This window comes from Rhineura floridana, chromosome 1 (genome assembly GCF_030035675.1).
Source record: "Rhineura floridana isolate rRhiFlo1 chromosome 1, rRhiFlo1.hap2, whole genome shotgun sequence".
In the NCBI taxonomy this organism is placed as follows: domain Eukaryota; kingdom Metazoa; phylum Chordata; class Lepidosauria; order Squamata; family Rhineuridae; genus Rhineura; species Rhineura floridana.
This window is the reverse complement of record NC_084480.1, coordinates 37,116,323-37,128,585: the sequence shown is the minus strand read 5'-3', so window position 1 is coordinate 37,128,585 and position 12,263 is coordinate 37,116,323.

Here is a 12,263-nt window from a genome sequence, read left to right as displayed (position 1 = left end):
ACAAGAAAACGCTGCAGTAGCATTCAGCAGGGCAGCATTATTTACATGACCTCCCATGATGGGCATTGCAGCAGATTACAAGGTGGTGGAGTATAACAGCTGTGAGGTCGGCACAGTGCAAATGCACCCAGTGGGATCAGCAGGGCATTTACACTGCACCAACCTCACCACCACCTTGCCCCTCTCCCTCTTCCTCCCAGTGAGCTGAAGCAATGCTGGTGATGGGAGGTCAGGTAAGCACCTTGCCCTGCTGACCACTCTTGTAAATTTATCAGTGGCTATTATTCATGAGATCTTCCGTGGCGCAGAGTGGTAAGTGGCGGTAATGCAGCCAAAGCTCTGCTCACGGCCGGAGTTCGATTCCAATGAAAGGAGGAACTCGAATCTCCGGTAAAAGGGGCCGAGGTCCACTCAGCCTTCCATCCATCCGTGGTCGGTAAAATGAGTACCCGGCATATGCTGGGGGGTAAAGAAAGGCCGGGGAAGGAACTGGCAATCCCACCCCATATATACGGTCTGCCTAGTAAACATCGCAAGACGTCATCCTAAGAGTCAGAAACGACTCGCACTACAAGTGCGGGGACATCTTTACCTTTTTACTATTCATGATGGCTATAAATATTACCTCCAGTATCAGGCAGCATGCAGCTGAATACTAACTGCTAAAGCACACAAGTGGTAGAGTGCTTTTGCATTCAGAGCCTGCTTCTGGACTTTCCAGAGGCATCTGGCTGGCCACTGTGGGAATGTTATACTAAATAGGCCTTTGGTCTGATCGAGTAGTACTCTTCTGATGATTATACCACCTTCCCTTCAACCTTAAAGCTGCCTTCAGATGTGAAAGGAGGGATGTTGCTTCCACCATCACCATCATTGTGTCCTTGGTACAGGAGGCCAGGCCATCTCTGGTCATCACTCTGATACTGTTCTGAAGGTCAGGGTTTTTCTGTTTCTCTTAGGAATGAGTGGAAGCTATTCACATAGTAGAGAGAGTAAACAAGGTGTATTTGGGGCAACAGTTGGGAATACAGACTAAATCTGTCCCCAGGCTTTGGTGATCCTCCTAACCACTGAGAATCTAGATTTCTTCAAATGGCAGAGTGCCATCCAGTGTTCCAAAGTGTGATGGGAACTAAAAGCCAAGAAACACAGAAGTGGAAAACTCAGCACCAATTTTTAAAGTAACAAAGTTCATATAGCAACCAGCTGGGATGGAAATTGTTCTGGCAGACTAACAGAATGGCTGCAAGGTGAGGAAAAGCCAAAGGCAGTTGGCCTTTCAGCTGATGCAGTGTATCAGCCCTACTTCTATGCTCTACAGCCTGATGAAATGGGTGCCACGAAAAGACAGTAGAAGTGCAGAGAATATCACCCTCCAAATGGTGGTTTATTGAAAGACATCCTATTCCAGACATGGGGAATCTCTAGCCAATGGGCTGAATTAGGGCTGCCAGAGGTCCTAATTTGGCACATGAGACATTTTCCCCGTCCAATCCCACCTGCCATACAGCAGACATCATGCCTGACGTCAGGTGTGTGGCAGGTAAAGCAGCAGTTGCAAAGGAATAATTGGGAGCATTAGAGTGCTGGCCCAGTTTTTCCTCTGCAAGAAGGATTTGCACTCAATGCCTTTTAAATCTAAGCCGTGCCTGCAAAAGAACGAATCAGGAGTGGCATTGTGTAATTGACATGTGGGCAGTCTCACTCACCATTCAAAGTGACCCTCCCAGCCAGATCCTGTTCCCCACCAATGCCCTAATCACATAACAAGAGGTGCTTCATGAGTCCCATCCCTTCTGCTATTACATATTGCGGAAGGGTCTTCACAGGTGGTTGAATTCATTGGCCCTGCAGCAGTCTGCTCTCCAGTGATTTAAAAGCCAAAAACAATATAATCAACCATACCCCCTGTAATAAAATCCTGAAAACGTTGATAATTTGTTAGAACTAGCAATGTACGACATATTTGGCAGTATTAATCTTCATGTTGAACGTAACAATTTCAGTAGGATATACGTTTTTCCAAAAAAAGAAAAATTCAACTATGCAAGTATCCTCTCCCTGCTTTATAAATAAAAATAAAAGCCTTGTTCATGGCAGCAGTGGCTTCAACTCCCCAGCTTTCCCTCACCCCCTGCTCCTGACCCCTCCTGACCATACATTTAATTTTTAAAAAACCCTTAACCCCACCCCCGAATAACTTTGGAGACAGATCTGGGGCGGAGTAGGTGGTGCCATCTTCAGGACAGGATAGATCGGCCCTCCTCTGGGCCCACAGATTGGGGCCATGGGGTGGATTGGGAGGGCTGTGCACAGCCCTAATGGGCATGTCCCCTGAGTAAAATATATAGTACCACAATTCACACATCTTTTAACTCACAAGATTGAAAAACGCTGTAGACTTCCATCCTTCCAAACAATTTTCCTCCCTTCAGTTCCTGTCTAGAAACCAGTACTATACTCACTGGCTTTAACCCTTAAGATGAGCCTGGGCTAAAATGCAACCAGGGAAGGTTTTTCATTCACTCTTATATGAACGTCACTTTCTACTTCAGCTCAGGGCGGCATTAGGCTAGTTTCTTCACACTCACCCCTCCCCCTTTATCCTCCATAGAGGCAAACAAGAGGCATCATCAGCATTCAAGAATGCATTCCAGTAAGGCAAAAACCCTCAAGGAAGATGCAAAATAGGGCTACTGAAGGGTGTGACTTGGTCCTGAGGACCAGATACAGAGGCCTGGTGGTGTACATTTTGGCCCCCAGATTTTAGATACCTCGTCTCTGCTCTTGAGCATGGAGGGTGCCATTTTGGCTATATAAGGGCTGGCACTCATCCCTGAACTTTGCAAACAGAGGGCATGAAAAAGTTATTGTCGTGAGCCCTGCTGGAGGGGGGTGGACTGCCAAGAATGAAGCAGAGGAGGACATAGAGTGGGATGCTCGAGCCAGTGAGGGGCTAAGTGCAGAGTTGGACTCAGAAGGTGTCCCAGCTCTGGACTTTGACAGCTCAACCCCAGCAGCTCCAGATACCTTTGTGGGGAGTCAACCTGACCAGCTGGTTGTTTCCCAGCCTGACGCTTCCCCTCTCCCTGTGTCCACCTTGCCCACAGGCAGCCCTCCTCCCTCTGAGGGGGAAGACGGGACGGCAACAGGAGGTCCACCTTTGCCTCGTGCCAGGAGGTGAATGAGGTGGGAGATTCAACAGACACAGCTGAGGCAGAGTCTCAGTGGCAGTTGGCACACGCAAGCAGGGTGCCTGCCCAGTCTTAAGCCGAGTGAGGGGGGGAGTAGTTGCTGAGTCAACGTCTTAGAGCAGCAAAGCTGTGCCTAGAAGTTAGACCCAGAGAGATGCTGAGTTCTGAGTAAGCCTTAGGTAGATTTATGAAGCACACTGAATTAAACTTTCTCTTACTGAAATAAAAGGAAAAAATGGAGCCATGTCTGAGTTCTTCGAGTTTGGGCAGGACAGTTATTCCTTCTTCTTTTTGAAGGACATAAAGGCCAATGAGTCCATGTTAGCATGTTTCCATTTTCACATCCCCCATTTCTTTTTATTTAGAAATCACGTGTTCATTGATCTGTGTCCCGCAGATGCCGCAAAAGAAGAGCCCAAGACTGCTTCTTGAGCTGATTTGCTTCTTTGTGGTGAGGCACAGAGATTTATTGGACTGAAGAACCATTTTTGTGTAGTTTTTTTTCTAGTGAAGGAAGAAAGGAAGAAGATTTATGGAGACATTTCTATGGCTAGGAAATTACAAAAACAGACCTCAGAAAAAGAGAGAAAAGTTGGAACAATTGAACACAGGAGAAATCAAAGTAAGGATTGAAGAAGGGTAACAAAAACCATAAACTGTGTCATTTCCATTGTAAAGATAATCCTTTATCCAGCGGCAAGTGGCACTTATTCTGATTCAATCATCTGATGAAGCTGACAGGCAAGAAATGAAACAGGCATAATAATGTCACAGTGATATGGCTTATTGTACACCTGTGCAAGGTATGACCTAGGAACTCAACTCAGCCCAACAATGATACTATATTGTGTCCTGACATACTCTTGACACACAATGCACATGGCTGCCCTGTGTTCCCAGCAAAAACAAGAGGACGAAAGTGGCAACCAAAATGATCAAGACGTTGGGGCACTTTCCCTACAAGGTTGGTGGGTGCAAATTTGGGACTTTGCACTTTCAGAACACCTTACTTATTATAGATGGGTGGTTATCAGGACAGGGAAACATAACAAGTTTGACCAAATTTGGATCCCTTTCCATTTTCAATGAAGATGCTCTACACACTTTACCTCGGATTAAGCTGACATCTGGCAAATTGGGCTATAGCAAGTATATAAGCAACTTTGGTAATGTTTTGCAATGGAACAATTCACTGCATTAACACCGCAGTGCTGATCCTGTTTGTGCAAGTTCTAGTTGAAATTTGAATAAAATATGTTTTTTAAAAAAGAGGAAAGGCTAATATCTTGAGGCTTTTTAGTGTTGTTCTTTTCTAAGAACAATTACCGGGGAGGCAACAAGACAGAGGTATACAAAATCAAGCACTGTGTAGAAAAAGCATATAGAGGGAAGCAATACTAGCTCTCTTGTAATACTAGCATGTGAGGTCATCTAATGAAAATTGATTGACAATGTTGTAAACTGCCCAAGGAACTGTGTTAATGGTTGGAATATAACATGTTGTTTGCAGGACATTCGAGAAGGTACTTTATTCATCTTGTACAATTTTCACTTGCTAAAGTCACTGCCATAAGATATAGTGATGGCAAGGACTAGACCACTGATGGAGACTGGCCTTCAGCTTTCTTTATCTGGCCCTTGAGACTTTCCCAGGGCACACCCCTTACCAATCCTGTTCCATGCCAGCTTACAGTGTGTCTTTAATGTGTGATAATGCTTCTTGCTTGCCTAGATGCAGCATGGAGGGATGTATGTAGGGTTTGCAGAAATCTTTAACATTTGAGTGAGCAGAATATAACCTACTGTACAAAGGTAAGAGTCACTCCTGTTGCTCCACCCACTTTTGCCTCCAGCCACACCCACCACTGACATGCAGACCCTGCAAGGTTAACCGTGATGGAATGTGGCTCTCAGGCTGAAAAGAGTTCCCTGCCCTTGGAACAGATAGATAGTCTATTTCTAGTCCATGTGTATATTTACAAGTCTGTTCCATCCCATTTCCTCACTGATCTGCAATTTAAAAAATAAATTGTATTTAAGCATTCTTAAATGCATATTATTAATGTATTCGCTCCCAAAATATGCATTTATACTACATATTTTATATCAAGTTATGCATTATCCTAACATATGCATTTTATTTGTGATACATAGTTTCATTTTCTTTACATCTCATTTTTATTTAGGTTTTAGGAAATTGTATTGAATATTTTCTAGGACTGTGCACAGCCTTCCCTATCCACCCTGTGGCCCTGATCTGTGCACCGCGAGAAGGGACAGTACACCCTGTCCCACAGATGGGACCACCCACCCCACCCCAGAACCATCCCCAAAGTTTTCAGGGACAGGGCTAAGGGTTTTTTAAAATTGAAAATATGGTTGGGAGGGGGCAAGAAGGAGACACCATAGTATCTCTTCTGCCCCACCAAAACCACTGATAGCAGGTGGGTGCAACCAGCACTGCACAGGATGGAATCGTTCTGCTTATCAGTAAGCAGGTGAGCTAGATGATTCCATCCTGCACGTTGCCGGTTGCTGTTCCTTCACAAGCAGCTTCTCTGCATGCAGGGGAGCCACTCACAAACATGCAGCAACTGGGACTGCACAGAATAAATCCTCCTGCTTATCAGCTGATAAGCAAGAGGTTTCCTACTACAGGGTGCTGCTCCTTTGTAAGTGCTTGCTAAGGGGATTCAGTGCGTGGGGCTTGGAGAAGCCTGGCAGGAAGGAGAAGAGGTTGGGTGGGAAAGGCACCTACCTTCTCCCACAAAGAGGTGCTTCCTTTCCCAAGTTTCTCTTTCTTCCTGCACACCCGTGCCTCTTCCTTCTGCCTTACGCCCCACCCCCTGATAGCCCTGGGTCACTCTGGGTTGCCATACCCAACCCATAGAGATCCAGGACTATCTCAACCCTACTCGCCCAATGCCTCCAAAGTGGCCTGGTTTGCTTTGGGCCTCAGCCAAATACAGAGCGCATCCCTAATATTTTTCTTTTTTATTATTTTTCTGTAAACTGGTTAGAGATTTTTGTTATCTTAAGCAGTGTGAACATTTTTGTAAATAAATAACATTTTAACACATTTTTTTTGTTTTTACCCTAGAACTGCATCGCAAAATTCAGAGAAGTGTGAAATCTGAAGGATAGTTACATTCCTGTATGCGTATTAGTCTGGAAGCTGAGGATCAGATCAGCTCGCATCAGAATGTGCAAATATTAAATTCCTCCAACATTCCTAGCAATGGTCACTAGCTTAGATAGCTAAAAGGGGATTAGACAAATTCATGGAAGATTGTTTAGTCTGAAATTAGGAGCCATGATGGTCGTATGGAACCTCCATGTTCAGAAGCAGTTTGCTACTGAATAGGGATGAATGAATCTGTCAGTTTTCAATTCTCTCAGCTTCTCATTTTTCCACCTTAAATTTAATTCTTGACATTTCTGCAGCTGAGTTTTTTTTTTAAAAAATCCTTATGAAAATTCTTCAGCATTTTAGTTCAAATTTCTCCTAATGAACAACTTTTTGTATGCAGCTTTGACAAATATACCCATTTTTGCAAGCATTTTTTCCTAATATAATGCATTTTTGTATGTTATTTTCACTAATATATGCATTTTTGTACACGCTGTTAGGCTGGACAACTCCATTGCAAAATTAGACAAAGTGGGCATTTTGAAGGATGGCTGTGCTTTGAATCACATCTTGTTTTGGAAAGTACAAACTGAATTTCTCCTCCATATCTGCTACCCGAAACCACTTTCTGGGGAGCAGCATCAGCAGAGAAGGTCTATTGCCCTCATATCCCACTTGCGGACTTCCCACAGGCATCTGGTTGGCCACTTTGGCAAACAGCATGCTGGCCTAGATGGATCCAACAGGGTTCCTCTTATATTCTTATTAAATTTGTCAACCTTGTTGTGCACCATCATACGTGCCAGAAAGCATTTGGCTCAATAGACCACAACTGTTACTGCATACTGAAATCACAATGCAGACTTGTTTATTTTGTCCCTGCTGAAATCTCAGGTGGAAAAGGCACACACATGCCATTTATGTGAGGAAGTTTACTCTAGCCATAAGCGGAACAGAGAAATGTACAAAATTCCCCCAGCACTTCCATGCTGATAACACTATCAAGGGATATAGAAGAGGGGAGTCTGAGTGCCAGCAGACCTCTATTCAGTTATGCCCGTCCTTTGTTTTCCTTCAACTAGCTAGCTCTTTGTTTGTTAAAAAGCCAACAGCAGGGAATTATTTATCAAGAGCTAAACCTGGCCTACTTTGATATTTGGGGAGCCTGCTAGGATTGGTATGGCCATAGCCTTTATCAGCATGCTCGCGGGCTAAAACTAAATTATTGTGAAATGACTTTGTTCCAAAGCCACACCAGTTTTAAGCCATGGAATGCTTTAAAAGAAATGGGGGTGCCACAGCATCTGATTGTGCTGATGCGCAACCTATACTCTGCACAAGAGGCTACTGTAAGGACAGAATATAGAGAAACCGATTGGTTCCCCATCGGAAAAGGTGTGAGACGGGTGTATTTTATCACCCTATTTGTTTAATCTATACGCAGAACATATCATACAGAAAGCAGGACTGAACCAAGATGAAGGAGGTGTGAAAATTGGAGGGAGAAATATCAATAATTTAAGATATGCAGACAATACCATACTACCAGCAGAAACCAGTAATGATTTGAAACGAATGCTGATGGAAGTTAAAGAGGAAAGCACAAAAGCAGGACTACAGCTGAACGTCAAAAAGGCTAAAGTAATGACAACAAAAGATTTATGTAACTTTACAGTTGACAATGAGGACATTGAACTTGTCAAGAATTATCAATACCTTGGCACAGTCATTAACCAAAATGGAGACAACAGTCAAGAAATCAGAAGAAGGCTAGGACTGGGGAGGGCAGCTGTGAGAGAACTAGAAAAGGTCCTCAAATGCAAAGATGTATCACGGAACACTAAAGTCAGGATCATTCAGACCATGGTATTCCCGGTCTCTATGTATGGGTGTGAAAGTTGGACAGTGAAAAAAGCGGATAGGAGAAAAATCAACTCATTTGAAATGTGGTGTTGGAGGAGAGCTTTGCACATACCATGGACTGTGAAAAAGACAAATAATTGGGTGTTAGAACAAATTAAACCACAACTATCACTAGAAGCTAAAATGATGAAACTGAGGTTATCATACTTTGGACACATAATGAGAAGACATGATTCATTAGAAAAGACAATAATGCTGGGAAAAACAGAAGGGAGTAGAAAAAGAGGAAGGCCAAACAAGAGATGGATTGATTCCATAAAGGAAGCCACAGACCTGAACTTACAAGATCTGAACAGGGTGGTTCATGACAGATGCTCTTGGAGGTCACTGATTCATAGGGTCGCCATAAGTCATAGTCGACTTGGAGGCACATAACATCAACAAAGGGCCTATGGGTGTTAATAAACACTTATTAAAATCTCAGCACTTTATGAAGTGGTATGTGTTAATTTCAGTTTCTCTGTTTCTCATTTTTTCTGTTCAGTTCTCCACATTTCCCCCCACAGTTTTTTTTAGCAAAGTGCTCATAAAAATGCATCAGCATTTTTGCGTGAATTTCTCCTAACATACAGATTTGTATGCAATTTTGCATAGTATACACATGTTTCCAAAGCAATGCTCCCATATATAATACGTTTTGTATGTTATTTTCATGAATATATGCATTTTTATGCACCCTTTGCCCTAGTGTATGCCCTTTTGCACAGATTACTTGGCTGAGCAACTGCACTGTGAAATCTGGTGAAGTGAGAATTTTGAGGGATGCAGGTGTTTTGTCTCACACATTGTTTCAGAATGTGAACTGAGCTGAATTTCTCCCCCATCCCTGGTCAGGGGTAGAATGGGTGTCCGTGTGCTTGATTCCTTACTACTTCCCATCCCCAGCAGGTGTTTTTACAAAGGGTGGCATATACATTTCTTCAATGAAATAAATAAAACCTGTGAATGAGGCCACAAAGGAGAAAGCATTTTCACTCAGCACTACTCTGAAATGTGCATGCATGGAAACAAACCAGAAGCCAATTAAGTTTTTTCAACACCAAAGAAATATTGGTGATCATATTGGGTACCAACTAACAATGAACAGGCACATCTTCTTCATCTTAAAACACCAAGGGCAGTATTCAACTAAATAGTTATGTACACACAAGGATTAGTGCCAGCACAGCAGGCTTTTTCCCTTCTCCCCCCATGACCACCCCATGCATTCCCCAAATCTGCTCCGGAGGGTTAAGGAAGACCCCAGAGCAGTTTAGTAGGTATGTGGAGGGAGGAGAAGGGGGGAATGTTCCACTGTCAAAGGGGAAATCCTTGTGCTGATGGAACGCTCAACTTAGTGCTACATTGAATACAACCCTAAACATTCAGACCATTAAATCTTTGCTGTATATGACCAACAAGAACGTTGAAATACTTCCTCAAGAGCCTGGTTCTGATGGGTAATCGAGATTTCTCGGTTTCAAAGATGGCACCCAAACCTGCTTATTATTGTGTGACTCCATTCACGATGGTCATGATTGAATCCAAATATGTGGGTCTAGGGATGCTTGACAATCTGCAGAGTAAATCCTAGCCCTGTGCTCGTAAGGGCAGGGTGCTGTTGTGGGGTGGTGCATGGCCCCAGATAGCAATGGGTGGAGGGATTTACCTCTTAACCTAGCACCAGCTCTCACAGGCATGAGAATGCTAAGAGGGGCAGGCCCTTAAAAGACTTCAGCGCTGCTGCAGCCAGCCTCTTTCTCAACAGAGCTGCATTACCAATTGGCTTCCAGATAGGAATGTGTGCAAAGTTTCCTAAATCTCAAGACTGTTAAGAATGCACCAACATACTTGATGGCATTGAAAGCTAGAGAACGAAAAAATACATTCACGAGGAAGAGTGAAAAGTCTGAATAATTAACTGGAATGTAGACGACTAGGGCAGCAATCCTATGCTCACTTCCCTGGGAGCAAGCTCCATTGGATTCTATGTGTCTTACTTCTGAGCACGCATATATACAATTGCACTGTTAGAGAATTTAACGTGTTACCAGACCCCTCTGGAATGAAGCACACTTGACAAGAGTGTTGGAAAGAGATTGTTCTGATAGTTGTTATGTTTTGACCCATCAATAGTGCATAGTTCAACCCCTGGCTCTTATCACAAGAAAACACATTCTTCCTCTAGCTTTGTGAAGTATCAGTGTCAGTTGCTTCCTACTGGGAGAGTGGGGAACAACTGCATTCCAGTGCTTTCCTGCACCCCCTTTTCCTAGTTTTGCTGCCTAACAGCCTGCAAACTGACCTTAACTTCATCTTTGTGATAAGGGTTCCACTCTGGATTCTACATTTGAAAGGAAAGCCCCTACCAAAGGGTTTATGTATACAAATATATGCATATCCCAGGAGTGTTTTGCAACAATAATTCAGGTATACACACAGATTTGCTGGAGAGATCAGAACACACTTGTGCTATAGACGCTTGTGCTATGCTGAAATTTCTCCTCCAGTTTCACAAAGCTTGTTTTTTTCTCTGCGAAAGACTCTTCATTTTTTTCTGCCTCATTCTTAAAGTAGTTGAGAATTTCTTTCGAGTTTTGGGAAGTGCAAGGTTGTAAGCTTACCTTATGGTTGCAAGGTGGCCAAGGGCAGTCATCCCTTGAACTGTGATCATGCCTTTTGTGTGCCTTAATGGAGAGTGGAAAGATGTGTGAGATGTGGAGAAACCTCTGACTTTTGTGTGGCTGGAATGTAGCTGGAATAAAAGTTAAGAGTCACATTAATTGCTCTGCCTAATTTTGTCTCTGGCTCTACCCACCACTGGTATGCAGCCCCCAATATGTTTTACATGTTTTACATGAAGGAATGTGGCCCTCAGGCTAGAAATATTTCCCCACCCCTGGCAAGACTAGAGCATCTGTCTGAAGGGATTATTATTATTACTTATTATTTATTATTTATTACATTGTATACCACCCCATAGCCAAAGCTCTCTGGGTGGTTTACAACCATTAAAAACATTAAAAACAAATATACAAATCTAAAAACACTTAAAAAAAACAATTTAAAAACACATGCTAAAATGCCTAGGAGAAGAGGAAAGTCTTGACCTGGCGCCAAAAAGATAACAGTGTTGGTGCTAGGAGCACCTAGTCAGGGAAATCATTCCATAATTTGGGGGCCATCACTGAGAAAGCCCTCTTCCTTGTTGCCATCCTCCGAGCTTCCCTCGCAGTAGGCACCCGAAGGAGGGCCTTGGATGTTGAGCATAGTGTACGGTTGGGTTCGTGTCGGGAGAGGCCTTCCATCAGGTATTGTGGTCCTAAGCCATGCAAGGCTTTATAGGTTAAAACCAACACATTGAATCAAGCTCGGAAACATACAGGCAGCCAATGCAAGCGGGCCAGAATCGGTTTTATATGTTCAAGCCGTCTGGTTCCTGTTACCAATCTGGTGGCTGCATTTTGCACAAGCTGCAGTTTTCAAACCGTCTTCAAAGGCATCCCCACATAGAGCGCATTGCAGTACTCTAACTTGGAGGTTACCAGAACATGGACAGCTGAAGCCAGGTTATCCCTGTCCATATACGGGCGTAGCTGGGCCACCAACCGAAGTTGGTAGAAGGCACTCCATGCCACCAAGGCTACCTGAGCCTCAAGTGATAGAGATGGTTCTAGGAGAAGCCCTAAGCTATGAACCTGCTCCTTCAGGGGGAGTGCAGCCCCATCCAGGACAGGGATGTTACAGAATCCTCCAACAGTTTTTTTTTCATCCACCTATTATCAGTAGTGTAGTAGCAAATTCAGAAGTGCAGGGTCCCTTCATAAAAGTCACAGCCATGCCTTCTCACAGCCCCACCCCCTTCCAAGATTATACAACCTTCTAAGATTATAGAAAAACCTGACCAGGCTTGAATACTGCTTCAGAAGACTCAGAAGAGTCTTGGAAGTTGCTAATACCCTCCCTTTCATGCTGATTGGCTCATAGGATGCTGGAGATGTAAGAACCCTGCTGGGACCTGGCTCCCAAACAAGTAA